The sequence below is a fragment of the Petaurus breviceps genome, unplaced genomic scaffold, assembly GCF_028583685.1.
Source record: "Petaurus breviceps papuanus isolate PSGF00001 unplaced genomic scaffold, PetGlider_PUasm1.0 91133, whole genome shotgun sequence".
NCBI classification, from domain to species: Eukaryota; Metazoa; Chordata; class Mammalia; order Diprotodontia; family Petauridae; genus Petaurus; species Petaurus breviceps.
In genome coordinates this window covers 4,237,438-4,254,043 of record NW_027187419.1, presented here as the reverse complement: position 1 = coordinate 4,254,043, position 16,606 = coordinate 4,237,438, and the positions used below count along the sequence as shown (strand labels likewise).

Below are 16,606 nucleotides of genomic sequence, written 5' to 3'. Positions count from 1 at the left end.
TTATTTTTTAGATATTATCCCCTTCATATTCAACTTACCCTGTTCCCATAGTATGTATACATGTGTATGTATATGTGTGTATATATATACACACATTCATATATACACTAATATATAAATATATATGTATATGTGTGTATATATTTGTGTGTATACACACATATTCCCTCCAACTACCTTAATACTGAGAAAGGTCTCATGAGTTACAAATATGATTTTTCCACAGAGGAATATAAGCAGTTCAACTTTAATAAGTCCCTTATGATTTCTCTTTCCTATTTACCTTTTTATGGTTCTCTTGATTCTAGTATTTCAAAGTAAAATTTTCTATTCAGCTCTGGTCTTTTCATGAAGAATGCTTGAAAGTTCTCTGTCTCATTGAATTTCCATTTTTGCTCCTGAAGGATTATAATCAGTTTTCATGGGTAGGTGATTCTTGGCTTTAATACAAGTTCCTTTCACTTCTGGATTATCATAGTCCAAGCCCTCCAATCCCTTAATGTAGAAACTGCTAAATCTTGTGTTATCCAGAGTGTGTTTCCACAATACTTGATTTGTTTCTTTGTGACTGCTTACAATATTTTGTCCTTGACCTGGGAACTCTGGAATTTGGCTATAATATTCCTAGGAGTTTTCTTTTTGAGATCTCTTTCATGAGGTGATTGGTAGAATCTTTCCATTTTTTTTAACCCTCTGGTTCTAGAGTATCAGGGCAGTTTTACTTTCTTTTTTTGATCATGTCTTTCAGATGGTCCAATAACTTTTAAATGATCTCTCCTGGATTTATTGTCCAGATCAGTTGTTTTGCCAATGAGATATTTGGCATTGTCTTCTATTTTTTCATTCTTTTGGTTTTTAAAAAATTGCTTGATTTCTCATAAAGTCAATAGCTTCCATTTTCTCCATTCCAACTTTTAAGGAATTATTTTCTTCAGTGATTTTTTGGACCTCCTTTTCCATTTGGTGAATTCTGGGTTTTTTTGTCTTTATTAATTTGTTTGTTTACTTTCAGTTTACAAGATTCAGTTCTACAATCCCTTGAGTTTCAAATTTTCTCCTCCTCCCACTTTCCCCCCTCCCTTCCCATGATGGCATGCAATCAAGTATAGGATCTGCAAATACTTCCACATTAGACATTAGTCAGGTTACAAAGAAGAATTGTAATGGATGAAATGAACAATGGGAAAGAGGAAACAAAAGCAAACCTGAAAAAGAAAGGGAGCAGGTAATTTTCTTTAATCTGCATTCAAATTCTATTCTTTCTAGTTCTTTCTCTGAATGTAGACATCTATCTCCATCATGAGTCTTTTAGAGTTGTCTTATAACCCTCCATTCCTGGGAAGAGTCTACTCTATCAAAGTTGGCCATTACACATACATTGTGTCTTTAATTGTGTACAGATTTCTCGTGGTTCTGCTCATCTCTCTCAGCATCAGTTCATATAATCCTCTCCAGGTAAATATGAAGTCCATCTGCTCCTCATTTCTTATAGCACAATAGTATTCCATTACATTCGTATACTATAACTTGTTTAGCCATTCCCCAATTGATGGGCATCCCCTTGATTTCTAATTCTTTGCCACCACAAAAAGAGCTGCTATAAATATTTTTGTATGTATGGGTCTTCCTCACACTTCTATGATCTCTTTAGGATACAACCCTAGAAGTGGTATTGCTGGGTCAAAGGATATGAAATTCTTTATAGCCCTTTGGGCATAATTCCAGATTGCTCTCCAGAATGGGCGAATCAGTTCACAGCTCCACCAGCAATACATTAGTGTTCCAATTTTTACATATCCTTTCCTGCTTTTGTCATTTTCCTGTTTTGTTATCTTAGCCAATCTGACCAGTCAAATGTGGTACCTCAGAGTTGTTTTGATTTGCATTTCTCTAATCAATAGTGAATTAGAGCATTTTTTCATATGCTTGTAGATATATTTAATTTCCTCCTCTGAAAATTTTCTGTTCATATCCTTTGATCATTTATCAACTGGAGAAAGACTTGTATTTTTATAGATTTGACTCAGTTCTCTGTATATTTTAGAAATGAGGCCTTTATCAGAGACATTGGTTGTAAAAATTCTTTCCCAACACTTCCCTCCTAACCTGGCTACATTGGCTTTGTTTGTACAGAAACCTTTCAATTTAATGTACTCAAAATTATCCATTTTGTATTTTATAAAGCTTTCTATTTCTCATTTGGGCATAAAGTCTTCCCCTCTCCATAAATCTGGCAGGTAAACTATTCCTTGTTTTCCCATATTGCTTACAGTATCAGCCTTTATACCTAGATCATGTACTCATTTAGACTTGATTTTGGTATATGGTGTTAGATAATGGTCTATGCCCAGTTTCTGCCATTCTATATTCTAGTTTTCACAGCAGTTTTTGTCAGTGAATTTTATCCTCAAAACTGGGGTCTTTGGGTTTATCAAAAAGTAGATTACTATAGTCATTGACAGTTGAGTCTCGTTTACCTAATCTATTCCATTGATCCACTACTCTGTTCTTCAGCCAGTACCAAGTAGTTTAGATGACTCCTGCTTTATAATACAGATTAAAATCTGATATGGCTAGACCACTTTTCTTGCATTTATTTTCATTAATTCCCTTGATGTTCTGGACCTTTTGTTCTTCCAAATGAATTTAGTTACTATTTTTTCTAGCTCTATAAAGTGATTTTTTGGTAGATTGATTGGTATGGCACTAAATATGTAATTTAATTTAGGTAAAATTGTCATTCTTATTATAATTAGCTCGACCCAGTCATGAGCAATTGATGTTTGTGCAATTACTTAGATCTGACTTTATTTGTGTGAAAAGTGTTTTGTAGTTGTGTTCACATAGGTCCTGGATTTCTTTTGGCAGGTAGATTCCCAAATATTTTATAATGTCTACAGTAACTCTAAATGGGATTTCTCTTTCTATGTCCTGTTGTTGGATTTCATTAGAAATATATTGGAATGCCAAGGATTTATGTGGGTTTATTTTATATCCTACAACTTTGCCAAATTTATTTATTGTCTCAACTTGATTCTCTAAGTATATCGTCATATCATCTGCAAAGAGTCATATCTTAGTTTCTTCTTTGCCTAATTTGATTCCTTTAATTTCTTATTCTTCTCTAATTGCTACTGCTAACATTTTTAGTACCAGATTGAATAAGAAAGGTGATAGTTGACATCCTTGTTTCACACCTGATATTATTGGAAATGCTTCTATCTTATTCCCCATTACATATAATACTTGCTAATGGCTTGCTAATGACTTCATATTTACCTGGAGAGGCTTATACAAACTGATGCTGAGTGAGAAGAGTAGAGCCAGGAGAAATTTATACACAATTACAGACTCAGCATATGTGTGATGATCAGCTTTGATAGATGGGATTCTTCTCAGCAATGCAGTGATATAAATCAATCCCAAAAGACTCATGATGTTGAGAGATGTCTACATCCTGAGGAAGAACTAGAAAGAACTGAGTATGAATACAGATTGAAGCAAACTACCTGATCTTTTTATTTTTCTTGTTTTGTTTTGTTTACTCTTTACCATTTTTCATTCCATCTGATACAATTCATCCTTATAACCTGACTAATGACTAAGTATTTGCAGATCCTATACTTGATTGTATACTGTCATGGGGGTGGGGGAGGTGAGTGAGGGAGAGAAAATTTGAAACTTAAGGAATTGTGGAATTGAATCTTGTAAACTAAAAGTAAACAAATTAATAAAGACAAAAAAAGAAAAAAATACTTGCTAATGGCTTTAAATAGATGCTACCTATTTTAAGGAAGACTCCATTTATTCCTATACTTTCTAGTGTTTTTAATAGGAATGGATGTTGTATTTTGTCAAAAGACTTTTCTGCATCTATTGAGATAATCATATGGTTTCTGCTAATTTTATTGTTGATATGATCAATTATACTGATAGTTTTCCTAATATTAAACCATCCTTGCATTCCTGGAATAAATCCTACCTGATCAAAGTGTATTATTCTCATGTTAAGTTGCTGTAGTCTTTTTGCTAATATTTTATTTAAAATTTTTGCATCTATATTCATGAGGGAAATTGGTCTATAATTTCCTTTCTCCATTTTCTCTCTTCCTGACTTAGATATCAGTACCATATTTGTGTCATAAAAAGAATTTGGTAAGACTCCTTCTTCACTAAATTTCCCAAATAGTTTGTAGAGTATTGGAATCAATTGTTCATTAAAAGTTTGATAGAATTTGCTAGTAAATCCATCTGGCCCTGGCCCTGGAGATTTTTTCCTAGGGAGTTCTCTGATGGCTTGTACAATTTCTTTTCTTTTTTTTTTTTTTGAGATGGGGTTATTTAAGTAATTTACTTCCTCTTCAGTTAACCTGGGCAATTTACATTTTTGTAAATATTCATCCATTTCACTAAGATTGTCAAATTTACGTGCATACAACTGGGCAAAATAATTCCTAATTATTGTTTTAATTTCCTCTTCATTGGAGGTAGATTCACCCTTTTCATTTTTAATACTCATAATTTGGTTTTCTTTCTTTTTTTTCATATTTTTAAGGGTCTATCAATTTTATTGTTTTTTTTTCATAAAACCAACTTTTAGTTTTATTTACTAATTCAATAGTTTTCTGAATTTCAATTTTGTTAATCTCTCCTTTAGTTTTCATCATTTCTAATTTAGTATTTAATTGGGGATTTTCAGTTTGTTCTTTTTCTTTCTTAATTGTATGCCCAATGCATTGGCCTCCATAATTCTCTAATTTATTCATGTATGTACTCAGGGATATAAAACTTCCCCTAAGAACTGCCTTTCCTGCATCCCACAAGTTTTGGTATGTTGTCTCATTATTGTCGTTCTCTTGAATGAAGTTACTAATTATTTCTATAATTTCTTGTTTGATGCACTCATTCTTCAGGATTAAATAATTTCATTTCCAATTAGTTTTTAGCCTATCTTTCCATGGCCCTTTATTGCATATGATTTTTATTGCATCATGATCTGAGAATGATGCATTTAATATTTCTGCCTTTCTGCACTGAATTGTGAGTTTTTATGCCCTAGTACATGGTCAATTTTTGTGTATGTGCCATATACCACTGAGAAGAAGGTATATTCCTTTTTATCCCCATTCAGTTTTCTGCAGAGATCTATCATATCTAGACTCTCTAAAATTCTATTCACATCCTTAACTTCTTTCTTGTTTATTTTGAGGTTAGATTTATCATGTTCAGAGAGGGGGAGATTGAGGTCCCATACTAGTATAGTTTTGCTATATATTTCTTGCTCTAATTCCCTTAAGTTCTCCTCTAGGAATTTGGATGCTGTATCACTTGGTGCATATATGTTAAGTAATGATATTGCTTCATTCTCGATGGTGCCTTTTATCAGGATATAGTTTCCTTTCTTATCTCTTTTGATTAGATATATTTTTGCTTTTGCTTTATCTGAGATAAGGATTGCTACCCCTGCTTTTTTTTTTACTTTAGCTGAAGCTTAATCTATTCTACTCAAGCCTTTTACCTTTATCCTATGTGTATCCCCTTGTTTCAAATGTGTTTCTTGTAGACAAAATATTGTAGGATTATGGTTTTTAATCCATTCTGCTATCTGCCTCCATTTTATGGGAGCATTCATCCCATTCACATTCACAGGCATGATTACTGTCTGTGTCTTCCCCTCCATCCTATTCCCTCCCCTGTTTATGCTTTTGTTTCTTCCTTCTCCCTTCCCCTCCTTAAGAGTTTTCCTTTTGACCACTGCCTCCCTCAGTATTTTCTCCCTGTGACCCTCCCCCCATTTACCTTCCCTTTACCCTTACTACTATTTCCCTACTTTCTAGCGACCACCCCCTCTTCTTATTCCCCCCTTACCCCTCCTACTGCCTATAGAGCACAATGGATTTTATACTTATCAGAGTATTTTATTCTCTCTTTGGCCCCAAACCAATGAGAGTAAATTTCATTCAGTGCTCCTCTCCCTCCTTCCTTTCCCTCTATTATAATGAGTTTTTGTGTTTTTTCACATTATAATCTTAAATTTAACTGATTATGTTGATCCCTCTTTGAACCAGGACCAATGAGAATGAAGTTCATATGACTTTCATCTCCCTCCCTCCTTCCCCTCTATTATAGTATGTTTTTATGCCTCTTCATGTGGCATAATTGATCTTTTTCTTCCTCATTCTTTCCTTTTCTTCCACTACAGTCCCTTTAAATCCATCAAAAAGGTTTTTTTTAATCATCAGATTAATTCATTTATACCCACACCCTTTATCTATATATATCCCTTTTAAATGTCGCAATAATCATACAAATTTCGGTATTGACAAGTATCAACTTCTCATATGGGGATGTAAACAGTTTGCTCTTGTTGAATCCCAAGTTATGTGCATGTGTGTGTGAGTGCATGAGTGTGTGTGTGTGTGTGTGTGAGTGTGAGTTTTCCTTGTTTACCTTTCTATGTTCTTGAGTCTTGTAATTGGAGATTAAATTTTCCATTGAGCTCTGGCTTTTTCATAAGGAAAGTCTGGAAGTCTCTCATTTCATTAAATGACCATCTATCTCCTTGCCTGAAAGATTATGCTTAGTTTTGCTGGGTAGTTGATTCTTAGTTGCAGTCCTAGCTCTTTTGCCTTAGAAAATACCAAATTCCAATCCCTCTGATCTTTTAATGTAGAAGCTGTTAGGTCCTGTGTAATCTTGACTGTAGTTCCACAATATTTGAATTGTTTCTTTTTGGCTGCTTGCTGTATTTTCTCCTTGACCTTGTAATTCTGGAATTTGGCTACTATATTTCTTGGAGTTTTCAGTTTGGGATCTCTTTCAGGAGGAGTCCAGTGAATTCTTTTGATAACTATTTAACCCTCTGATTCTAGGACTTCAGGACAGTTTTCTTTGACAATCTCTTGGAGGATGTTGTCCAGGCTGCTTTTTCCATCATGGCTTTCTGGTAGACCAATAATTCTTAGGTTATCTGTCCTGGATCTGTTCTCCAGGTCAGTTGTTTTTCCAGTGAGATATTTTACACTTTCTTCTAATTTTTCAGTCTTCATGTTTTGCTTGACTGACTTGATGCATCATAGAGTCCTTAGCTTCAATTTGACTGATTCTAAATTTTAGTGAATTATTTTCTTTGGTTAGCTTTTGAAGCTCCTTTTTTAGGGAAGTATTTTCTCCAGTTATATTTTAAACCTCCATCCCAGTTCACAAATGTTTATTTTTAAGGATTTTTTTTCTTCAGTGAGATTTTTTTTTTTCCAATTTGGTCACTGTAGATTTAAGTTTTTCTTCTACCTCTCTAGTTTGGCTTTTAAAATCTTTCTTGACCTCCTCCAAGAATGCTCTTTGGGCTTGAGACCAGTTCATATTTCCTTCTGTGGCCTCAAGTGTGGATACAGAGTCCATGGTGTCTCCTGAAAGTGATTCTTCTCGTTTACAATAATAGGATTCAGTTGTCTTTGGTCTTGACTTTGGAAGTTGCTTCTGGCCCATTATAATTGCCTATTTCCTGACCTTTAAAGTGTATTTTTGCTCCTGGGGTACAGAGGGTTCTGACCCAAGCTTCTAAGGCTGAGAGCTAGCTGCTTGGTTTTTGACTTTGTGTGCTGTAGCCTCTGGTTGTATAGATTGAGGCCAAGGCCAGGACTCTCAGTGTTTCCCCTGAGTTACCCTGAGGCTCACAGAGTAATCTGTGGGGGAGGGGTTGGTTGACCACTTCAGATTTCCTCCTCTATATCCCTGAGCTATGGCTCAGGCAGGTTCAGCAGCTGGTAGCCAGCAGAGCTGGTACCCATAGATTCCCCTGGTGGTGCTAAGGCCTACCTGGGCTTGTTTTGTTAGTGCTTGCTGGCTCCACCACCCTGGGCTTCTGGATCTCCTGCTGGTCATCTGGGGTGGGGCTTTTTGTAACCCCTCCCACCCTTTACTTCAGACTCCTTACTCCCTCAGTTGCACCCTTTTTCAGTGACTCCTGAACCTGAGGCTATTTCCATTATTTCAAGATTTTATTCTGGATAGGACATTTATCTCTGGGTTTTCTGTATCAGAGAGGGAGAATTGGAGCAGCTAGGGTTTACTGTGCCATCTTGGCTTCTGGAAATTCAGGTAGATGATTTTTAAACTTCCAGGTTGTGGGCTGACAGCCCGAAGAGGAGCTGCTATTCCAGCTGCTTCTTGCGCTTTCTCTTACCCAGCTCCTACAGATCCTCCCATCCTATGGTGAGACAGCTGTTAATTGCCCTTGGGATGTGTAAGTCCACTGGGTGGGTCTTCTTCTCACTCTGCTGTAGTCTGCTCTCTAGTCCGTGCTGGTGCAGCCACACTCCCACTGCCCAGACCCACTTGGGCACTTTCCTGGGGTAGATTCTGCCATGCTATGTCTCCTAGTGGATTCTTTCACTCTAACATCCATTCAGATTTACTTTTTAAAGTTTAGTGACAGAATTCATGGAAGAGCTTAGAAAATTTACTGCTTCCTTTCTGTTATCTTGGATCCACTCCCTGTGAATTCTGTTTTTTATGGCATTCTTCTCATTAGTTCGTTGGGCCTATTTTGCCATTTGAGTTGGTCTATTTTTGAAGGTGTTCTCTTCTTCAGTATTTTTTAGGTCTCCTTTAGTAAGCTGTTGACTTGTTTTTCATGATTTTCTTGCATTACTGTTATTTCTCTTCTCAATTTTTTTCTACTTCTCTTACTTGAGTTTCAAAATCCTTTTTGAGCTCTTAAGTGGCCTGTGAGAAATTCATATTGTTGCCTTCTTCTGAGTGAGTGTTTTTATCTTGTCACCAAAGGAAGATTCTATAGTCTGAGATTTTTCTGCTGTTTCCTCATTTCCTCAGCCAGTTATTTGACTTTTTAAATCTTTGTTAAGGTAAGGCTCTGCTTCTGGTGTTGCGGGTATACTGTCCCAAGCTTCAGGGATTTTGTGTAGCTGTTTTCAGAGATACTTCTAGGGATCTACAAATTTTCATTTCTTCCAAGGTGGTATGATCAAAGGAGAGGTCTTTATTTCTCCACTGCTGTGTGCTCTGGTCTGTGAGTGACCACAAACACTCCTTTCTGCCTTGGAACTGTGAGGAAGTTTCTCTCTATTCCCTTTATACAAGCTCCACCATGCCATTGCTTCTTCTCATACCACCCAGGACTGAAACCCAGATCAAAGCAAGGGCAAAGCAAGAGAATCCTTCCTCAGTGCCAGCAAAAAGATCTCTTCAGTTCTCTTCTCATCACCTGCTCAATTCCCTCAACATCAGTGAATAAAGATCCCAGGAAGCAGCCCTTCCTACTAACCTTCTAAGTTGTCTTTGGTGTTTGTGGGTTGAGAATTCTGGAAAACACCACAGCTGCCAATGATTCTGAACCCTGAAGCCTGCTCTGGTTAGTTCAGATCCATACATTTTGTGCTAGACTGGGTTCCTCTCCCAGCCTGGTGAAATAGATGTTTCCTGTCTACCTTTCAGATTGTCTTGGGCTAGAAATTTGTTTCACTCTGTCATTTTGTGCTTTGTGCTGCTCTAGAATTTGTTTTGAGTAATTTTTTACAAGTACTTGGAGAGCTTGGGGAAGATCTCAAGCAAGTCCCTGCTTTTACACTGCCACCCTAATGTCTGTTATTGCCTTTATAGATCTTGTGTCATTGTCCCCACAGTTTTTTATGCCTTATTCTTAGAAATATCCATTTATGAAGGGAGTAATTTGGATAGAAACAGTGTCCTATGGCAAGAGATTTCCAATATCTCAAATCATATGATTCAGTTCTCTTTCTGCCGAAATTCAATCTCCTCTTTGTTGTTCATTCCATGTCATCTTGAGGTCCATGACTCTGCTCCCATTCACCCACCACCACACACATTTTTGGGTGCCAGCCATCCCTTAGAACCTCTCATTTGCTCTCCTCTTGCAGATAAGATATTATCTATTAAGGTACAACACTATCATATAAGGTGGTTTCCTAATCCACATATTTTTTGCCCAATAAAACCCATCATTCAGGCTCCATCTCCCATACCAGTTACCCATCCCACATTTCCCCTATAACAATGCTCTTAAATAAGCTCTCTCTCCCCCTCTTTCTTCTTAAGTGAGTCCCTAATCACTTGCTTCCAGAGTTCCTCTTCAGTCTTTTTCTCCTCTCCCTCTCACTACTGCACAGATATGTGAGGTTTGTCATGTAAGGCATCCTCAGAATTCTCATGTTGGAAGATATGGGAGTTTGTCCCACCTGGGTCCCTGCCTTGAGTAAATCTTTTAGGTCAAGTTATGATCCCACTGTATTTCCATTCCTTCTCTCTTAGACATAACCATTTCCCTCTGGGGCTTATGATTTTGCAGCTGTGTTCTATGTTGCTCCTATCATCATCTACTGTACCCACCCCCAAGTAGCTCCTCTTTTCTTTCCCTTGTTTGGCCAGAATGTCTGCCACCTCTTATGCAGTCAAGGGGAATACAAGTTGAGTCACTGAAATGAATTTGCATTTTATATACTTGCAAGTATTGTATAAAGTAGATGAGATAATGTCCCAGATGTTTTTGGCTGCAGATAAAGCAATACTTAGGAGAAAATGTTTAATATTGAACATTTTTATGTTTTAAAAAAGGTAGAAGGGGGGAGAGTCAAGATGATGGAGTAGAAGCAGGACCTCCCCACTGCTCTGGATTCCACCTTCCCCAATCCATGTAAAAAGGGGACTCTAAACAAACTTTGGAGCTGCAGAACCCACAAAATGACACAGAGAAGTTAATCTCCCACTGAGGACAGCCTGGCAGGCCTGCAGGAATCGGCCAGCACAGTGGTCTGGGAGCCGAGCCCAGCCCCATGCTGAGGCTTTAGCTCCAGGGTGGGCCTGACCAGCCCCTGGCTGGAGGGACTCCAGATCAGCAGCAGCTGTGGCTGTTTCCAGCTTAATCAACACATAAATTCGAAGGACAAAGTGAGAGGTCAGTGCAGTCTAGACTTTGGGACCCCGTAAGTGGGAGTGCATGGCTTTCAACCCTGGGGTGAGAAGCCCTGAGATGCTGTCACAGCCACCCAGCACCATGTGGCAGCTTCAGCTCCTGGCCTGCAGAGTGTAGGGGGACCAAGCGACCAGTCTGTGGGTAATCGCTCTTGCTTTAACCTACTTGGATCTGGGTGGCAGTTTAGGGTGGAGGACTTGGTGTGTGTGTCCAGCTTGCTAGAGCATGTGGAGGCTTCAGCAAGGGCACTCAACTAATACCTCCGGCAGCTGAGAAAACCACAGAGTTTGGTATGAAGTTCCCCTCTCTAGTAGCAGAGTCCTACTGTGGCAAAAAGCCCAGGGGTCAAGTGACTGAGGGGTAACATGACCAGGCAAAGGAAACAAAGGAGACAGAAGATTCCAACATCAGACTCCTATTTTGGGGACAAAAAGGAGCAAAGCATGGAACAGGAGGAAGACAGTGAAGTCAGAACTCCTGCGCCAAAAGCTTCAAAGGAAAATAGGAGCTGGTTACAGGCCATAGAGGACCTTAAGAAGCAGATAAGAGAAGTGGAGGAAAAATTGGGAAGAGAAATGAGAATGATACAAGAAAATTATGTAATGAGAGTCAACAGCCTGACTGAGGAAAATACCACCTTAAAAATAGACTAACTCAAATGGCAAAAGAGGCTCAAAAAGGCAATGAGGAGAAGAATGCCTTAAAAAGCTGAATTTGCCTGATGGAAAAAGAATTTCAAAAGCTCAATGAGGAAAATCATTGCTTCAGAATTAGATTGGAGCAAATGGAAGCTAATGACTTCATGAGAAATCAAGATGCTGTTAAACAGATCCAAACTAATGAAAGAATAGAAGGCAATGTGAAATACCTCATGGGAAAAACCACTGACCTGGAAAATAGATCCAGGAGAGATAATTTAAGAATTATTGGACTACCTGACAGTCATGATCAGATTAAGAACCTAGAAATCATCCTCCAGGAAGTTCTCAAAGAAAACTGCCCTGATGTTTTAGAACCAGAGGGCAAAATAGAGGTTGAAAGAATCCATTGATGACCTCCTGAAAAAGATCCCAAAAAGAAAACTCCTAGGAATGTTATAGCCAGGCTCCAGAATTCCCATATTAAGGAGAGAATATTACAAGCAGCCAGGAAGAAACAATTTGAATATTGTGGAAACAAAATCAGGATAACCCAGGATCTGGCAGCTTCTACACTGAGGGATAAAAGGGCTTGAAATGTGATATTCTGGAGGTCAAAGGAGCTGGGATTAAAACCAAGAGTCACCTACCTAGCAAAACTGAGTATCATGTTTCAGGGGAAAATATGGTCATTCAGTGAAATAGAGGACTTTCAAGCATTCTTGATGAAAAAAAAACAGTTGAATAGAAAATTTGACATTCACATACAAGAAGCAAGAGCAGCATGGGAAGGTAAACAGGGAAAAGAAATCAAAAGGAACTTATAAAAGTTGAACTATTAACATTCCTACATGGAAAAACAATAATTGTAACTTATGAAACTTTTCTCAGTAGTTGAAGGGAATAGAAATATATATATATATATGAGGGCATATGGGCATATGAATACATATGTGAATGTATGTATACATGTTTACAGGTATACATAGATAGAGGGTACAGGACCAATTTAACAGGAAGGGATGATACTTAAAAGGTGAAATTAAGAGGTGAGAGAGGAATATAATGAGAGGAGATGGGGAGAGACAAAATGGGGTAAACTATCTCATATAGAAGAATCAAGGGAAAATGGTTACAATGGAGGGGAAGAAAAGGAAGGCAAAAGGAAATGGGTCAACCTTATTCCCATTGAATTTGGCTTGAGGAGGGAATGAAATACACACTAAATAGGGTATCTCACCCTCCAGGAGAGTAGGGGGAGAAGGGGATGAGAGGGGGGATGATGGAAGGGAGGGCAGGCTGGGGGGGAGTGAAGTTGGAAGTACCCACTTTTGAAAAGGGACAGGATCAAAGTAGAGAATAGAACAAGTGGGAGGTGGGATGGGAGGGAGGGAAATATAGTCAGTCTTTTACAATATATCTACTATGTTATTGTTTTGCATTAGCCACACATGTACAATCTATACTGAACTGCTTATCTTCCCAGTAAGGGTGGATGACAAGGGAGGAAGGGAATGAATCTGGAATTTAAATTTTTAAAATCAATATTTAAATATATACATATATGTATACTATTATTAATACTATTTTACATGTAATTGGGAAATATGATATGCAGGCACTGGGACATCGAGATCCACTGGAAAAGTCGAAAGTGGTATGGGAGAAAATATGGGAGAGAGCAGATTGGAGGAGGGGATATCCTGTGGGACTCCTATTTTGGGACGGTGGGTAAGGGAAAAATGGGGAGAAAATTTGTAACTCAAAATCTGGCAGAAATGAATGATGTAAATCAGAAGTTAATAAAGCATTTGAAAAAACAAAGATAGAAAGAACAGATCAATGAAATGCAACTATAAATACTAGAAAACCAACATATTTTTAAAAAATAGTTAAACACCGGGTGCAGCTAGGTGGCACAGTGAATAGAGCACTGGGCCTGGAGTCAGGAGGACCCGAGTTCAAATATGGCTTCAGACATTTGATACAAAAACTAGCCATGTGACCTTGGGCAAATCACATAATCCCAATTGCCCTTCAAAAAAAAGCAAAAAAAAAAAATAGTTAAACACCAAAATAAAAATATTGAAAATCAAAAAAGAAAGTAACAAAACTGAAAGGAAAAGAAAAAAACTTTGAATGAATAAATAAAACTAAGAGATTAAAATAAACTAGACAAAGCATTAGCTGATTTGAATTTTTAAAAACAGGAAAATCAAAATTAATAGTATCAAAAAACAAGTAAATCAATAGAAAATGAAGAATGAATGAGATATTTCTCAAACTATATGCTGATAAAACCAATAACTTAAATAAAATAAAATTAATGTTTACAAAAATATATAAAGCCTGAGATAAACAGACTAGGAAAGAAAATGTAAACATTCCAATGACAAAGAAAGAAATTGAATGGTATACCTCAATTCTTAAAAGCAAACAAACAAAAAACACAAAACTCCCTCAAGAACCAGATTGATTCACAAGTGAGTTCTATTAAGTATTTGAAGAACAATTGCAATATTATATAGTTTGCCAAAAACAGTTTTAAAAATATTTTCACTGAATTTTTTCTGTGATACCAATACAGTCTTGATACCTAAAATAGGGGTTGTCATAATTGAAACAGGAAATAATAGAACAATATATCTAATACATGTTATGGCAATTAAAAAAAATTTTTAACAAGGAAGCAGTAACAGCATATCATAAAGATTATATTTTGAATGCATTGATTTTTAATAAGATCTAATTTGAGAATTTTTTTTAGAAAAGTATTTTTAAAAAGTAGAATTGATAAGTTCCAGGGAGGGGGTAGAATTGCCTAAAATTTTCTTCAAATTCTATGGTACAGGATAGAATTTAAACAGTTTTTCTCCCCCTTTATTGGTTCCTCAAGATTGTTGGCTTCTGTTTGTTCTTTCCCCCCCAAAAAAATGCTGGAAAAAGAGATCATAGAGAATCTGTTGGTCTAAACATCATGAAACAGTTTTAGTCAGAACATGTTTTCTGCTCCGTATTTTCTATGGAAATAAGAAGTAACCAAATTTCAATGAGGGCTTATTTGCAGTTTGAAGTCCTGGAATGATACAGGGTTATATTTTTGCAGAAAGTCTTGAATTTATGAGTACACTTTTTGCAAGAGACAATGGAACTGCACGTTTTTGTTGGAGTGCATATATGCAATAAGATTTTTAAAACGTGGTGTGTGCTTTGAGAAATGAAAGTGCATTTTTAAGAGTTTAAATACTTTATGAATGAAGAGGAATATAAACACCACTTTCTTCCACTTCTTCAAGAGAAGTAAAAGTATGTTTCTTAAGTCTGTTTTTCTCCATTGTTCACCTGTGAAACTGTTTTTGTTGAATCCATAATCATTAAATAAAGTAAAAATCTGTGAATGGAGGAAAAAGGTTAGGTGTGATATTTTATCTGGAACCTGTGTCATATTTTATTTCTAATAGCATCAACTCACTATCTAAAATGTGAATATCTGTTATTAAAAGTGTAGAATAGTGTCAACATGTACAGATAAGTATATATTTATGGACAAGCTTATCCCAAAGAAGAGATAGAGTTATCTCCTTCCTCTCTAGTATGCAGATGTGGTTTTAGATGGGTATGAAACACAGTATATAATTTCAGACTGTTTTTAATGTCATTGGCTTTACTGAAATTTTTTCCTTCTTTTTCTTCTTCCTTTTTTTTCTTTGTTGTAAGGGAAAACTCTCTTAAGTGAGGAAAAGGAATGAATATAGAACGTAATGCATATATATATATATAAGCAAAATATAGCAATAAAAGAATTTCTTTATAAAGTGGACTCAATACATGCCAGAATAAATCCAATAGATCAAAAATTAATAGATAGCAAAAATAAAACTGAGTAAGAAACTCAGAACAAAGTAGAATGAAAAAAACCCAAAAAGCTAATTTTTTTTCACATTTGTCCCGTTAGAACCTTTTAACCCCAAACTCCTGAGTAGAAGTCACCCTCATAACAAGTATGTATAGTCCAGAAAAATAGATCAACATATTGTCCAAGTCTGAGAATCTATATCTCTTTCTGTATCTCTAGTCCATTGGACTCATTAGTCTTTTAAAGTCACTATTGTTTGTTATTTTATTTGTAATTGCTAAAAACTGGAAGCAACCTATATGTTCAATAATAGGAAAGTAGCTAAGTTTTGACAAGTTCCCCTAATATAAGGGCATATTATTATATACTAAAGAGCAAGCACTATGGTTGTAATGGGAATCTGGAGATCTTCCCTGTCCCTTAGCCCATTGATAGGCTTAAGTGAATCTGAGAACCTTCCCTGATTTCAAAATATACTTTCCCCCCTAATAGGCTGAATGTGGTCACATGGAGCCTGTGTGTGGGGGGGATGCTTGTTTTTCAGGAATGCCCACACCTTGTAACTTTGTGATTGGACAGTGGGTCAAGAGGGTTGTGACATTTTCCTACCCAGGAGAAGGCTATATATACCCTGATGTGAGGTTTTGCTTTGGGGCTCACTTTGGGAAGAGTTGTGTGATTTGGACAGATGAGATGCTGGGCAGTGGTTAAGCCCCCTGGGCTTTGAAAACCCAGATGTTGGTGCTTCCCTTTCTGGTAACTAACTAGGTATGGATGTAATGGTCAGACAGCTGGAAGCCCTGTTTGCTTGTCTGTTTCTCTGTATATTTTTTGTCTTCTTGTAACTTCTGTTTCTTTCTCTGAAGTTCAGGGTGCTGACTTTCCCCCCTGAACTATGAAAAGGATATGTTTGATTGATTAAAGTAAGATTGTTAACCCATTTTGAGTTTCTTTTCTTTAGAAAACCGATCTAAGAACCTGTGCTAGTAGCCATCCTGAGTATGCTAAGGTGCTTGCTGCTACAATAGTAAAAAGAATAGAATGCCAGATTTGAAGTTTGAAGACCCTAGTTTAAACTCTGACTCTGCTACTTACTATCAGTACAACCTTGTCAAGTCACTCAATGTCTCATTTCCTCATATATCTATGAATTACAATAAT

The 16,606-nt window shown here is 36.8% G+C and overlaps 1 pseudogene; it reads left to right on the top strand.

Annotated features, from left to right (window-relative positions):
* The window catches only part of LOC138154808 (NXPE family member 4-like), a 362,284-nt pseudogene that overhangs the window by 12,938 nt on the left and 332,740 nt on the right, over positions 1 to 16,606 (top strand).